Here is a 15885-nt window from a genome sequence, read left to right as displayed (position 1 = left end):
TAGAAGGAGCGAATTTATCGCGATCTCCCGAAAACTCAAACCAAAACTGGCTTCTCTCTTTCAGTCATGTACTGTTTGGACTGGCTCCAGATATTATGCAAGTCAGTTTTCTTTGGGATTTAACTGTATTTTGTCTTAATGTTATATAAAAAAATATAAACAAAGAATAAAACAATGTGGATGGTGTTAGGATCTAATAGCTAATTTGAGTAAAGGCTTTATTTGGTAACAGTATACATTCAAGTAAATAGTGCTGCGCTAACAATAACTCCGGGATGTTCCGGATACGTTACTCAAGGACTTTTTCGATAAATTGGAACGCCAGAAAGTAAAACAAACCAATTGTCTAGCTATGAAAGCCTGATTCACTAGACATCATTCAAATTCGTTTTCCCACATAACATTTCAAACTATTCACTATTGTTAAATAGACCACAGTGCATTCTTGTTTACTACCCAACATTTTGCTTAACCATTGTTTACAATTTCTCTCGGGTATTACTGCCGTCCCAAGAAAAATCGAAGAGATTTGGGAGTGGGGGTAAACAAGGTGCATTATGGTCTATGCGAAAATGGTGAAATCGTCAAAGAGATGAATACGTATTCATTTGTCACGCTGAATTTAAAATTCAGATATTAATAGAGGTTGACTACTTAACAGAGGGCCTCTTCAGAGGTTTGACTTTGACTTCGAAGCCTGATGGGAAAAAAGTCTAAATATGCTTTTTGACTAAAATAATCATTTGAAATCCGTTTTCTAAAACAAAGGTTCTGAACGTCTCCTTGCACTAATGAATGTTGAACTCAAAGCGATAATTAAGTGAAAACTACGTCTAAAAAAAATTGTTGTCAAATCGTAAACACCGTTTTAATAAATGAACATCTATCTTTGTTCCAGGCCTCAATATGTTTCTGATTAATGATGGCAAAGAATGTCTAAACCGCGTCGCGATGTTTCCACTTTTCACGTTGGACACTTCTTTTGCACCAGAGCAAGAAAGAAAGGTTTTACTAGACATATATGAATCCACAAATGGCCAAAAATGGTTCGACAGACGGGGATGGACCAGCCTTGCAAATGAAAAATCTCACTGTTCCTGGTATGGTATTACCTGCCACGGAAACACTTCATACGTAAAAACAATTGTGTTGGCTTACAACAACTTGGACGGCTCCCTTCCTTCCACCATTTGGAAGATCAGAAACTTGTTTTCTCTATGCGTCGTGGGAAATCCAAATCTACATGGACGTCTTGACGACTTTCTCTTTGGAAATATGGCTAACCTGCTTTCCGTCGGGTTGACTGCCTCTTCTGTTGGTGGATATATCCCAGAGGACTTCACCAAACTTAGAAAACTGCAGAATTTCATGGCTTGCCCTATGAATGGTAATGGTATCTCAGGTCGTTTACCCCACGACATAGGAAATATGACGGAGCTACGATTATTGGGTCTTGGCGGAAATAACATAAGTGGAGAAATACCAAGAAGTATTTCTCGATTAAACAAGCTTTGGTATCTCGATCTAAGGAATAACCCTGGTAAGATGTATGGGAGGCTGAGTGACTTATTTTCGCTTTCTTCGTTGAGACAGTTGTTCGTATCTGGGATTCAACTAACCGGACGTATGCCTCGTGTGTTGCCAAGAACGTTTTGGTACCTTGTTCTGCCCGGGAACAAAATTTCAGGTACGCTTCCGAAAACGTTCAAAAATAACACCAACCTCCGGGTATTAAATGTCGCCAACAACCGACTTACAGGGAATATACCAGGCGATTTGCTTTCCCTGCCACAGTTATATATGCTTGACGTGTCACAGAATCGTTTTTCTTCATTTAACCAAGGAAAGGCCTGGCCAGGTAATGCCACAGTAAATGTAAGTTTATCCATCTCTTTAGCGGACAATAGGAATCTGTCAATAAATTTTACAAGCTTCATTGACCTTTTCCGCAAATTTATGGGACAAGGGAATGATAGCCCTGCGACTTTGAATGTGAGCTTCTGTGGTATCAGTAGTCCAATACCAGACAATGTGCTTTACATGGAGAGATTGTCTGTTTGTGACTTACGTGGTAATAACTTTTTTGGACCTATACCAACTTTCATCGGAGACTTTTCTTTTCTAACCACTTTTGATATTTCATCAAATAACCTGACTGGAGGTTTCCCTGCTGGAATTCAAAACTTGGTATCCCTCAAAAAATTGGATATTTCTGGAAACCCTTTAATGCGAGAAGGAAATGGGGCAACGTCTAATACCTTTCAACCTGATTTTTCAAGAATGATTAAACCACACAAAGCAAACAATTTCACCTGCCCAGAAGGAAGACTCACCTTCAACAATGGTCTCATTCGCGTAGATCCGACCTTTTATGAGTACAAATACTGCGTCTGTGATGAAGGTTTCTACGGAGACAAAGGATTGTGCAAACAGTGTATGATGGATGGGACATGTCACAGACTTGCACCAGGTTCGGCAGAAGATCTTCGTCCCAGCATCATGAACATAAGCAGTGGTTACTGGCCATCCCCTGATCCTGCTAACGCCACCCATCTTGTCAAATGTCCTGTTAAATCTGCCTGCAATCCAACAGGTTTATGTGGCTGTAGACTGGTCACATCGCCAAAAGATACTCGTGCGCCCTTCAAGAGACCTGCAGTTTGATCTCTGACCACAAAATGCGACATTTCCTGCATATGTCATCAAGGAAACGAGGACAGATTTTGTTCTCGGTGTAAATATGGGTTCTATAAACTAAGTGGACTATGCTTTCAATGTAGAAATGGCGATTCATTTTACTATTATTTGTTTATCCCTATGTTTGTCGCATCCTTCCTTGTTTTAATCTGGTCGTATTTTTATTATAACGTGCGTCCAGCGAAATGGTTTGCTGTGACTGCTCTTCATTTCCTTTTGATGTTAGTCATGATGCTTTTAGAATTCCTACCAGCATGGTTTTTCAAATTAAACCTCGTTGTTTTCGTGCTGTGTATGACTAGCAGAGGGAAAGCTGCTCGTTCTCTTATCAGCATGGCGGTGTTTTACATCCAGACTATGGACTTCATGGTATCAAGCGTCAACGTTTGGCCTAAGGAAGTGATTGCAGCTCAAAGCTACTTGAGCAGCTACTGGAACCTATATTTTCCCTGTCTTTCTTGTGATTTGCCTTCTCTTTTTACCCCTGTTGGTAAGTTTGCGTTTCTTCTTCTTCTACCGGTGGTGTGCCTGTCTACCGTGGGTGCGTACTTTATCATCATGCTGACTATGCAGAGGTTTCGCCCAAACACAAGGCGCATGGAACAGGTCCACTTTAAATGCCGCCAAACCGCCTTCTTCTGCCTAAGCTTCAGCTACTTTCCCATCGTAAAACAAACGCTTTCCATTGTACGTCCATGTCACAAGGACCTGAATGTGTTCTACATGCCATCTTCTCCTTGGATAGAGTGCTCGTCTGATACATACCTCAAACTGACAACACTAGGAATTGTCTCCATTGTGGTCTACGTAATTGGATTTCCCTTGATGGTCATCTCCTTGATGTTGCTCTTTTTCCCCAAGAGAAGCTCTATGAGTCCTGCAGATCGAAAGAAACTTGACGTATGGCTTGGACCGATCTACTTACCCTACAAACCTAAGTACCAGGCGTTCTTCGAAGTTGTCATGATCTTACGCCGCCTGATTCTCGCCATCGCTCTGTCCATGATCCCATCGTCATATTCTTTGCAAACGTTTGTAATGTGGCTTGTACTTATGGTTTCAGCGATTATTCATCTTATTTTAAGGCCGTACGAAACACCACCAGGTAGGAGAGAAGGAGAAACCGACTGTCAACGCGAAAGACTAAAGCTCAGAGGCATTTTCAATGAGAATGTCTTCGAGCCTCTTGTGTTGTTCGTCTTATCGATGTCATTCATGGTGTTACGATTTTCAACTTTAGATGTCCATGATACTAACTTTTTTGTTTGGTTTGTGATGGTCGTCAACACCTGTGTCCTGATCGGTTTGTTAGGTGGCATCTTGTATCGTCTCGCTGGTAAAATTAAGGTCCCTGGTAATGCCAGTGAAAATTCAAGTACTGAAAATTGTGAACAGGATGATAGATTTGAAGAAGAAGCAAACCATCGCGATGAGGAGAGGAGCCTTTTATTGCGATTTGGTGCACGCTGCAGATACCTGTCTATAAATAACGACCCTTAACTTGGCAAAATTCAGTTACACTTAACCGCCTGCGTAGTACAAATGGGCATGCAGAGAATGGTTTTAGTTGCAATCTATGCTATCAGTCTCACAAAACCATGTTGATATTTTACGCTATATATTATGCTGTTCTAGTGATTATAAGGAACAGTAAAATGTTGTTTTATATTTTCACTGACACTTTATATGGTGCCATCCACTCCTAGCCTTCCTGCAAACTGAAACCTATAGAAACAACGTATGAGATCAGTTTAAGACAGGAAGTGCAGTGGAAACACGTCCGATGGTAGGCTTTTAATTATAAAATCATAACAAATTTCACTCTTTCCTCAGCCTACATTTATAGCTAAGTCATTGTTATTCGGAGGAATAGGCTCTCTCATTTGGCATAATTAAAAAAATGAGAATGAGATGAAATTTGCAAGAAACAGTTCTCCGAGGGTCTCAATGGGGTGGTGGCTTTTACGGTTATCGGCTAAAAGTTTGGCTCTTTTACGGCTATCGGTTAATTTTTTCAGTTACGGTTAACAAAAATGCTAAAAATGAATTTCTTTTGTTTCAAGTAGTTAAATATTAATAAAGCTCTACTTTTGTATCTTTAAAGCAGAATAAAAATCTTAGGATCATCTCGGGATGAATTTGGAGAAAATGTACTGGACTTTCATTCCCACGCGACAAAGCATTCAGTATTGAGTATTAAGCGGGTGCTCAAAGCGGGGTTTGGCAGCTCTTCACTATCTGAACGCCTGGAAGGCTAATGTGCGTAAGGAGTCAAAGTATTCGTGAAATAAGAAACGCAACAGGTCATATCAACGAATCTAGGGAAGAATTTCTTTTACGGTTAACTCTTTTTACCCTATTTACGGCTAACAGTTTCCTTTTTCCCTCTTCCCAACTTTCCACAAAAGGGACTTCAAGGTGATGTTACACGGGACGATCGGGACTAGTCTTGATAGTAATCCGTTGGATAGTGATTTTTGTGCTAATGTTGTTAAATTTGCTAAACGAAAGAAGTCTTAGCCTGTTAAGAAGAAGAAGCCGATTACTTCAGAAATCATTAAAAATATCCTGGATGTTCATAGCAAGGAGAATGCCGAAATTAGGCATATTGAGTTTTGTGGCAGTTATTTAAAGATTTTCATCCCTCGAAGTAATTCGCATATAGACAAGGAAATTACGTATACATTTCATTACGCTTCTGGATCTAAGTATTGCCCTCTTGACGTTCTACGTAGATATTTAAATTTGTCTGGTACTGATTTGCAGAGTACCCTTGCATTGTTCAGACCTCTTGTTTTTCAGCGTAATTCTTTTAGTTATTCATTAAAAGGTGGCAAGCTTTCCTATACTACGTGTAGGGATATCTTGAGGAAAAACTTTAGTGGGTTAGACTATAACCCTCACGATTATGGCCTTCATAGTCTAAGAGCCGGTGACATTACATCTGCGGTGCATCAAAGCAGAAACTGGATTTCCGAAAGACTACTTAAAAAACACGGAAGAAGGAAATCTGACTCCACCAAGGATGTGTACTTTGAGGAAAGCCTTGAGAATAGGTTGCAAGTAACTAAATACTTAGGGTTGTAATACTATCCATCACATGTATCAGCAAGTATTTTTTCCTTAGTTTATTTAGTTTATTGAGAATTGTAAAAAAAGCTTTGTTATGTATGCAATATTGTAATAGTTTTCTCTCCTACATGATGTAATAAACTGCTGGATCTGCTTGCGCATCCTCCCATATTCCTTGTGTGTCTTGCTTATATAACGAGTAAAATGCCTACTTGTAAAGGAGCGGTGACACTTTTACGGTGGTAAACCATCTTTTCCAAAAAAAAATAAATCAATGTTCTTCTTGTCGGTGTGACTGTAACTGAAGCCGAATTACTGCTAATTTACTTTGTGACCAATTTCACGAGAAAAGGAATTTCAACAAGGCAAACTAAAACCCAAGTAAGATTTACCATGGCATTATTTACCCGGGGAAAGTATGTGTATTTCCCCAACTGTTTACTGTTTTGTTTTTTTTTACCGATAAAAAATATCGGAAGTCCATTGCCTCTTCCCAGCGAATCATAGTACAGTGTATTTCCATGGCTCGAAATTGCCTTTAAATTACCAACATGACCAAATTGCTATATTTAAGGTATTCAGTAAATGCGAAACTGTGAAGTTGTTATCTTAAATAGGGAAAGTGTTCTTTCCTGTTTTAGGCTAGGTTTGAACCTTGATATGTGAGCAGAAAGCGTTAAACGATCTTCAGAATGTTTTTCTCCCTCAAGTTAGAAACTGAGTATCCCCTTTTTGTACACGTTTTGTTAATACCAGTACATTAAACAAACGTCTAACTCTTCGTGCTGCAAAGATATAGTGAATTAGTAAAATCCAACTAGTGGTCTATTATCAATGCTGCGTTCTGATTGGTTGAGCTACTACAAGGCTATATGTTATAGCTCACTAGTAGCGAAAAGCGCGGGCTTTTTGGCGGCAAAAAAGGATTAAAGTCTAGCTTTGACTAGCTAAAGTTTTTTATTCTCGATATTCTTGACCAACTAGTTGGATTTTACCAAAACAATTATTCGTCTCGCCCTCATGGCCTTTGAGTCAATAGCCCATTCGGCCTTCGGCCTCATGGGCTATTGACTTAAAGCTCATTCGGGTTCGAGGAATAATTGTTAAATATACGAATAATTATGCGAGCCTTTTTCTTTACATGAGACCGTATAAACCCCCCGGGGGGGGGGGGGTACTCGATATATCCCTGGGTGGGGAGGTGCGGCGCGGCTCCTCATACACTGACCCTGTTTAAGACAAATATCGCTGATTTTCCTACCCTGTTTAAGACAGAATTCCGATTTTTGATACCCTGTTTAAGACATTTATCCTGTTTAAGACAAAAATTGATAAATCGATATCCTGATTAAGACATAAAAAAGATAAATTCGATACCACGTTTAAGACAAAAATCCCGAAAAACATACCCTGGCTGGCCGCACGTCCCCATTACGCCCTTGTAAGGGAGTAGCCCCCCCCCCCAGAGATAAACCCACCGTCGCAAACTTAAGTAATTAACGCATATGAGATTGTGTAAGTCCCACAAGTGCGGCCAGAAAATGTCAACGAATTTCAACCTCAAAACGAGCCGTTCTATTTTAGCTACAGTCGAATTTTTGGGGTTAAAAGCAATCTTTAATTTAATTTATAGATAAAAAGTGAGACGAAGGAAATTTAATATTCATGCATCCAGCTGTCAATATTAAGGTCGGAAAGGGCCTGCGTTAATGAAAGAAGATTTGGAATCTTAAAGACAATTACGAATTTTGGTCATTCATAGAATTCATCGGAGGGGTGGATAGAAAAAAGTGGAAATTTCAGGTGTTTTTATCTTCTCGGTTTTCCGACTTCAGAGTTTTAGAGAAGCCTCAAATCAGTCTTAAATGCGCGAGGAAATTACTTTGACTTTGAGGCACTGGTTAAACTAAGCGACGTTCTAATAGGGGCTGTACGAAATTACTGGCTTATCTGATTCGATTTTTGGAACTTTTATCTTTCTGGGGAAAAATATCGCTTCAGGAACCAGTTTCATTTCCTATTAGGTGCATGCTTGACTTTAACGAGATGGAAAACACTGCTTGAACTTCCGATGTGCAAATCATAGTCTGCAAGTTGTCAGTTACAGTATAAATAAAACCTTATTAGAGACACTAATTGCAATGTACGCAATCGACTTCTTAACAATCCGTACGCGTTCGTGGATGGTCCAGAACATTTTCTTCACCATCAAGCTAATATCTAATATGAGTCAGACACGTCTGCGAAGTGTAATGAAGATTATCCAAATTCTGATACTAATAACAGATGCAGTAGGGAATGTTTATGCACGCTGGTCAAGAGATACCTATGGCATGTATTGCTGTATTCTTACATCAACATAGGAGGAAATTTGTATAACTTGATAAATAACAATTATTGACCGAGGTGGAGGTGGCTAGTGATGGATAATATCCATCACTAGCCACCGACACTGAGGTGAATAATTGTTTTAGTATATACTAAAACAGTGAGATAATTGAGCCCAAATAATATCCATCACTAGCCACCGACACTGAGGTGAATAATTGTTTTAGTATATACTAAAACAGTGAGATAATTGAGCCCAAAAATGATGATTTTTAACTCATTTGCTGTTGCCTGCAACAATTACAATTTTGGCGCGCAATGACCGAACGGCTGCTGTCGTCGCTTTTTTCTTGCCGGCAAATAAAACTTTTGAAGGCATTTGTTTAGCTCTTGCGGGGAAATTTCCTTAAAAGGAGTTGTGAATTCTTTTTGTATTTAAAATCACTCTGTAAAAAGGATTATTAGATTTAGTTTTAAGCTTATTTATGAACAAGTCAACGACAAATAGTAACGCAAGACTTAAACTTAATTTGCATTTGTAAACAACAAAATTTTTTCGCCGGTTTTATCGATAAATTCAAGTCAAAAAGACAAAGCTTTACCTGTGAAAACTTCCACCCCGAGCTTCGTCACTTTCTTCGTGTATTTCGGAAACAGCTTGCTTGATTAGTTGTGAAATTTCTTTGTTTGTTACGGCAGCAAACCGGGAAGGCATTTTGCAACTTACGCGAGTTTGGCGTCTCTCGCTCGGAGGAACTGGAGGCGAATCAGTGAATAGTGCAGGATAGTCACTGATTGAGTAGCCAATCAGAGCGCGCAAAAAACACTATCCACTGTTTAAGTATATACTAAATCACCTTTATTGCAACTCAACGTTCTGTAAAATTAGGAGAAAACAAAATTCGTTCTTTCTTATGTTCAGGAGGTGTTCGACTACCTGATCCATTTGTTTTTTCCTAATGGAACAAAAAAATTATTATATGCAGATGATTTGATTATTTTATCAAGATCCAAAAAAGGATTACAACACTGTTTAAACACACTTCATTCATATTGCGAAACATGGATGTTAAAAATAAATCCGAAAAAGACAAAAATAATGATATTCCAAAAACGCCCAAGGAAATTCGTTGACAACAACATTAAAACTGGCAACGAGCACGTTGAAATTGTTCAACAATACACCCATTTAGGTACACGTTTAACCCAAACAAGAAACTTAACTCTTGCACTTAAACACTTAAAAGAAAAAGCCTTCTTCAGTATACGGAAACATACCCTCCTTAATAAACTTAATCCCAAAACCGCATCCCAGATTTTTTACACAATTTTTCCGATTTTAAGCTACAACAGTAGTGATGTATGGGCGATGTACACTAAGCAAAATTTTAAAACATAGGATAGGTCCCCCATAGAAAAAATTAATCTCAAGTTAGTTGGTAAACACTACTTGGAGGTGAACAGTAAGGCCTCTAATTTAGCTTGCAGTGCTGAGCTTCGAAGATTACCACTAATTATACCAATTAATAAGAAAATTATGAAATATTTTATTTATCTAAACAACAAAGATAATGACTCTATAGTTAAACAATCTTTCCTTTTGTCAAAGAATCTTCACTCTGTTAATAACTCCGGATTTTTCTTGACTCCAACTTCATGAACATGTTAGAACAAAACAATCCATCCACTCTGGATCATGACTTTCTAGGAATATATATAATCAGGCGATACGCAAACAATATTAAAGAGAAATATATATCTTTCTAGCGACACAGCCTTGAACATCTTTGCACATTCATTTTCAAGTGTTTGAAGGCACTTGTACCTACAGAACGTTTAGGAAAAAAAGTAAATTATGTACTGGTGAGCAAGGACCTATAGTGAGCTCCCAGACTCAGCAAAACAGTGCAAATCTTTGCCAGAATTTAAAAATGTGCTGAGGACTGTTATTCTCTAATTTTGCTGTATTAAAAAATAGTACATTTTTCAAGTACGTGCCATTTCACGTTTGGTTATATTGTCATGTATGTATTCATGTATTTAATTTTCAATTTATCAGGACCCCCATTGATATCAGCCCTGCTGAGCGGGCAAATCCTGTATAAATATAGGTAAATAAATAAATAAATACTAAGCTTTCTGCAACAAAAAAGGTCGTCTTAACTCATCAGTTTAATTTTGAAGAGGATAAATCCGCTATAGTAAAAATATTCAAAGCAACGGTCTATGTTTTAGCATCACCAAACGAAAATGCTCAATGACGAGTATGGTCAGTATTTTTTGGATCTTTTTTTATCGTCTGTTTTGTTTTGTTTTTTTTTTCTTTTTTTCTCGTTTTTCACGGCCCAAGTTCTCCACTTAACCCCTTATGGCGCTGTTAGGGACATCTAACAGCATTCAAAATGGCCTCAGTCTCTCAGCCACCATCTTGGGTCTTACTGAAAATGAAGAGTTACCAAGTGCTACCTCAAGTCAAAACTATTGACCAAACCAAAAGATAAATGAAATATTTGTCTAGCACTCCTTGAAAATTATAGAAAGGCCAAAAAGAGCTACATTGCGCTAATTCTTAAATACAAACAAATAAATATTAAATATTACATAACAACAACCTTTCTCGTTCAGCTTACCGATTGTTTATGGAACAGGAAGGGCCAGATTGTTTAAAACGAATACCACAATTCCCCCTCTACACGTTAGACACGTCTTTTACACCAGAAAAGGAAAAAGAAGTTCTACAAGATATATACAAATCTACAAACGGACAACAATGGTACGAGGCTAGTGGATGGAACAGTTCAACTAATGAGATCTCTCATTGTTTCTGGTATGGAATCACCTGTCATGACAACACGTCATACATAAAAAGTATCGTGTTGCCTTACAACAATTTGGATGGCTTTCTTCCTTCTAACATTTGGAAAATACGAAACTTATTTTCCCTTTGCACGCTAGGAAATCCGAGACTACGAGGGCGAATAGGCGACTTTCTCTTTGGCAACATGAGCAAACTGCTCATCATTTCATTTAAAACCACCTCCATCAGTGGAGATATACCAAAAGACATCGTAAAGCTGACTAGTCTGCAGTTCATCTTGGGATGTCCTATGAATGGCGAGGGCTTCTCTGGTCGCTTACCAGAAAACATAGGAAATATGACAGAGCTTCGAGGTCTCTGTCTTGGGGGAAGCAACTTGACGGGAGAAATACCAAGAAGCATATCGCGATTGAAAAAACTTTACGATCTTGACATTCGAAACACCCCAGGCGTGATGTATGGAGACCTCAACGTAATATTCGGTATTCCTTCTTTATCCTATTTGTACTTGTCTGGCCTTCACCTTAGCGGGGAGATGCCTCGGGTGTTGCCCAAAAGGTTCTTGCAAGTTGGTTTGACTGGAAACAGCATTTCAGGAAGGCTACCAGAAACATTTGAAAGTAACATCAACCTTCATGTATTTAATGTCGCAAACAATCAGCTAGTAGGACACATTCCAGGGGATCTGCTTCTGTTGCCAAATCTTCAAATGGTAGATGTGTCACAGAATCAGTTTTCCTCTATAAACCATGGCAAACCATGGCCAGTTAATTCAAGCGCAGCTGAGACGAAATACGTCTCTTTAGCCGGAAACAGGAACTTGTTAATTCATTTCCAGAGCTTCATAGAACTTTTCACAAACACGGTTGATTTCGTAGAAAGGCCAATTTTAAATGTTAGCTTTTGCGACATCAAAAGTCCGGTACTTGCAAATTTGTATTACTTTGAAACAATGTTCACTTGCGATATGCGTGGCAACAATTTTTATGGACCTTTACCCGACTTTTTCGAGGACTTTTCTTTGCTTACATACTTCGATGTCTCATCAAATAACTTAACGGGCAGCTTTCCACCTGGAATTCAGAACCTCAACTCCCTTCAATATTTAGATATTTCAAGAAATCCTTTCAGGCGAGAAGGAAACAGCGCATCTACTAGTGTCTATCAACCAGACTTTTCAAGAATGATACGGCCACCCGAAGCAGAGAACTACACGTGCCCTGAAGGACGACTCGTCTTCAATAACGGTCGCATTCGCTTAGATCCTACGTTTTACGACTACAGATATTGCATCTGTGATGCCGACTTTTATGGAGACAAAGGGTTGTGCAAAAAATGCATGGAAGGCGGGACTTGCCATGGAAAAGATTTCCATGAGACAGCAGATCTTCATCATGAAAATCGGCAGTGGTTACTGGCCATCACCTGAACCGAACAATGTCACCCACCTTGTAAAGTGTCCAATACCATCTGCTTGCAATCCATCAGCTTCTTGCACCTGTCAGCTGAATACATCGCGGAAAGACACAAACGCGCCCTCTAACAGACCCCAAGTGCTATCTCTCTTCACAACATGCAACCATTCGTGTATCTGTCATCAAGGAAACACGGACAGATTTTGTTCTCGCTGTCTCGATGGATTCTACAGATTAGGCGGACTTTGCTTTCAATGCAAAAATGGTGATCAATTGTACTATCACATGTTCATTCCTGTTTTTGCAGTTTCATTCCTTGCTTTAATCTGGTCCTACTTTTATTTCAACGTACGTCCCTTGAAATGGTTTGTTGTTACGGCCATTCATTTTCTTTTCATGTTAATTATGATGCTCTTGGAATTCTTGCCGGCATGGTTTTTCAAATTAAACATGGTTGTCTTTGTGCTCTGTATGACTAGTAGAGGGAAAGCGGCCCGTACGCTCATAAGCATCGCAGTGTTTTACATTCAGACTATAGATTTCATGGTGTCAAGCTTCAGCGTTTGGCCTAAGAAAGTTATTGCAGCTCAAGGCTACTTAAGCAGCTACTGGAACCTCTATTTCCCCTCGCTTTCTTGTGATTTGCCTTTGCTGTTTACTCCTGTTGGCAAGTTTGCTTTCCTGCTTCTTTTGCCACTGGCGTGCTTGATCATGGTTGGAGCATATTTTATCGCCATACTGGCATTCCAGAAATTCCGTCCAAACACAGAACGCATGGAAATGGCTCACTTCAAATGTCGCCAAACCGCTTTTTTCTGTCTAAGCTTCAGCTATTTTCCAATTGTGAAACAAACGCTTTCAGTCCTACGTCCATGCCAAAAGGACCTTGATGTGTTCTACATGCCATCTTTTCCTTGGATAGAATGTACCTCTTACGCATACCACAGTCTGATTACACTAGGAATTGTCTCCATTGTGGTCTACGTGATTGGATTTCCCTTGATGGTCATCTCCTTGATGTTGCTCTTCTTCCCCAAGAGAAGTTCTATGAGCCCTGAAGATCGAAAGAAACTTGATGTATGGCTTGGGCCGATCTACTTACCCTACAAACCTAAGTACCAAGCGTTCTTCGAAGTTGTCATCCTCTTACGCCGCCTGATTCTCGCCATCGCCCTGTCCATGATCCCATCGTCATCTACTTTGCAAACGTTTGTAGTCTGGGTTGTACTTATAGCTTCAGCGCTTATTCATCTTATTTTACGCCCGTACGATACGAGCAGGAGAGTGGGCGAAGCCGACCGCGAACATGGCTGGCCAAAGGTCAAAGAAATATTCACTGAGAATGTCTTTGAGCCTCTAGTATTGGTCATCTTATCAATGTCATTCATGGTGTTACGATTTTCATCTTTAGATGGCAAAAATGCTGTTCTCTTTGTTTGGTTTGTTATGGTCATCAATAGCTGTGTCCTGATTGGTTTGTTAGTCGCTATCTTCTATCTTCTCGCTTGGAAAGTCAAGATCTTTGGTAATGGTAATGAGACTTTAAGTAGAACAAATTGTGGAGGGGAAGATACATCTGAGGAGCACGCAAACATTGGTAATGAAGAAGGAGGGTATTTGCTGCGAGGTGGTGCCAGCAGCAGATACTTACTGACCAATAATGACGCTTAACCTTTCGTAGGAGCATACCCAACTTTTTAGACCAAACAGCTGTCAGCAGATTGACGCAGGTGATGGAGTAAACAGTGGTGTTGGTGGACAAAGATTATACTGTTATAATATTTGTTACCATGCCATTAGAGTGTAGAGGCCTGTCGAGCTATAAGCTTGATAAATAGAACATCCTTTTTTTAAGGTGATATCTTTCATATTTCGTAACTGTTTGGCACTCCCAAACATACAGTCGGTAATGTAAATTAAACGTTAGACAAATTAATTCCTTTAGCCGACTGTCATCTTTAATTAATGTTGGTACTAGCGTAATTTTTTTGGAAAGAGACAACTCCCTGAAGTGGCCTGAATGATCTGAAATGACACGATGGCCGAATAAAGAATATTGTTCAACAGCTTTCAAGCTTTTTCGCTCAAAGTAGTTTAGTTACAGCTGACTACAGTAGTGTACTATGTTGCAAAATATACCTTGTTAGACCCTTGTTAGTTTCGAGTTAAGTCGAGGTTAATCATTAATATGAATAAGGGTCGAGTTCATGACGTCAACCATTTTAATAACCTGGGGAAAAAGTGGGTTCCTACATACGTAATAAGTGTCTTCCTCCATACTAATGAGCGTACTTCTTTTCCAAAATGCTCGCAATAAAACCAGACAGTTTTCTTAAGAAACGAGAAATCAACTTTACGACCCTTTAACCTCGTTTTAGACTAGGATGCAAGCAAAAGCAATAACGCTCGTCGGAATGTTCCTGCCCCCTTGATTGGATAGCAATTTAGCACTGCCGTTTTGCCCCCCCTCCCCTTCCCCCACACCACCCCCCGGGCGTTTTGCAAGTAAGCTTCAGTGTCGTTTACATCATAAGGAAAGAAGAGAAAAGAAACAACCAGTACATAATTTAAGGTGATTCCCTGGTTTTGCACTGCGCATCTCTTACTGCGCATAACAAGATGGCCTTCGTAAAAAAGCATGTGAAGTAACATTATTAAAATGAAGTTGACCGAAGAGAAAGGCTATTGCAATTTTTGCTTGCGGTTGTTTCTTGCCGAGGTGGGACTCAATGTGGTGGGAAGGTGCATAACGTAAGCAGTACGCGTGTTGCTGAGTTCGACTTCCTCACGGAGAACCTCGATAGTGGATGTTTAATTTGTGCTTATTCACTTTGATTTTCATTGAAACGCTTTCGTTATCACATTGTGTCCTAAATGTGATATCTCGATGTAAATTCTGTAAAAACGGATTTTTTAATACGTCCTCCCCCCTTTCGCATACATTCTATTTTGAAACTCGCTCCAGTCCTCTCTCAAAAATGAAGGAAAAATGCATTTGGTGCGCACTTTTTGCAGCACTACCGCAAACACGAGTACGGTGACCCCCATTTTTTATTTCATGATTTTAACAAGGCTATTGCTTCCTTTCGGTGAGAAAAAAATTGGCACAAATCTATGTTCAGTTTTTTCGCAATTTTACTAAATTGTGCGGATTGAGCTATCACGTGTCGAATAGCGCGTGTCCAATTTAATTCCACTTTGGAGCGTAAAGTAAAAACAAGGGCATTAAAAGGCATTTTTCTGGTACGTAAGTGGATGAACAATACATTAAAGTCAAATTCTGTGCGATACCACATGCATCATTGAAAAAATCTTTCCTTTTTGTCTAGTTTTGGGCTGCGCACGGTTTTTGTCAAAGGGTCCAAAATAGTCGTATTTGTCGGCATGTGACGTCAAAACGAGCACGGTGACCCCCACTTTTTATTACCTTTTTATCATCTTCTTGACTTGTTACATCAGTGTACCAAGTTTCATCTACAATCTATGTTAGGTTCTTTTACTAGGGAATCACCTTAAACGGCGTTTGTATTATGTGAGACGGAGTTAACCCATCGT

At 39.4% G+C, this 15885-nt stretch overlaps 2 pseudogenes; both read left to right on the top strand.

Moving 5' to 3' along the window:
• The first annotated feature begins 906 nt into the window (after positions 1-906).
• Positions 907-4197, top strand: LOC140938102 (uncharacterized; annotated as a pseudogene).
• A 6150-nt stretch (positions 4198-10347) lies between these two features.
• LOC140938101 (uncharacterized) lies at positions 10348-14001 on the top strand (annotated as a pseudogene).
• Positions 14002-15885: the final 1884 nt, after the last annotated feature.

Source organism: Porites lutea, chromosome 5, assembly GCF_958299795.1.
Source record: "Porites lutea chromosome 5, jaPorLute2.1, whole genome shotgun sequence".
NCBI lineage: Eukaryota > Metazoa > Cnidaria > Anthozoa > Scleractinia > Poritidae > Porites > Porites lutea.
Note: the sequence above shows the minus strand (reverse complement) of the source record. Positions and strands in the feature narration are given on the sequence as shown.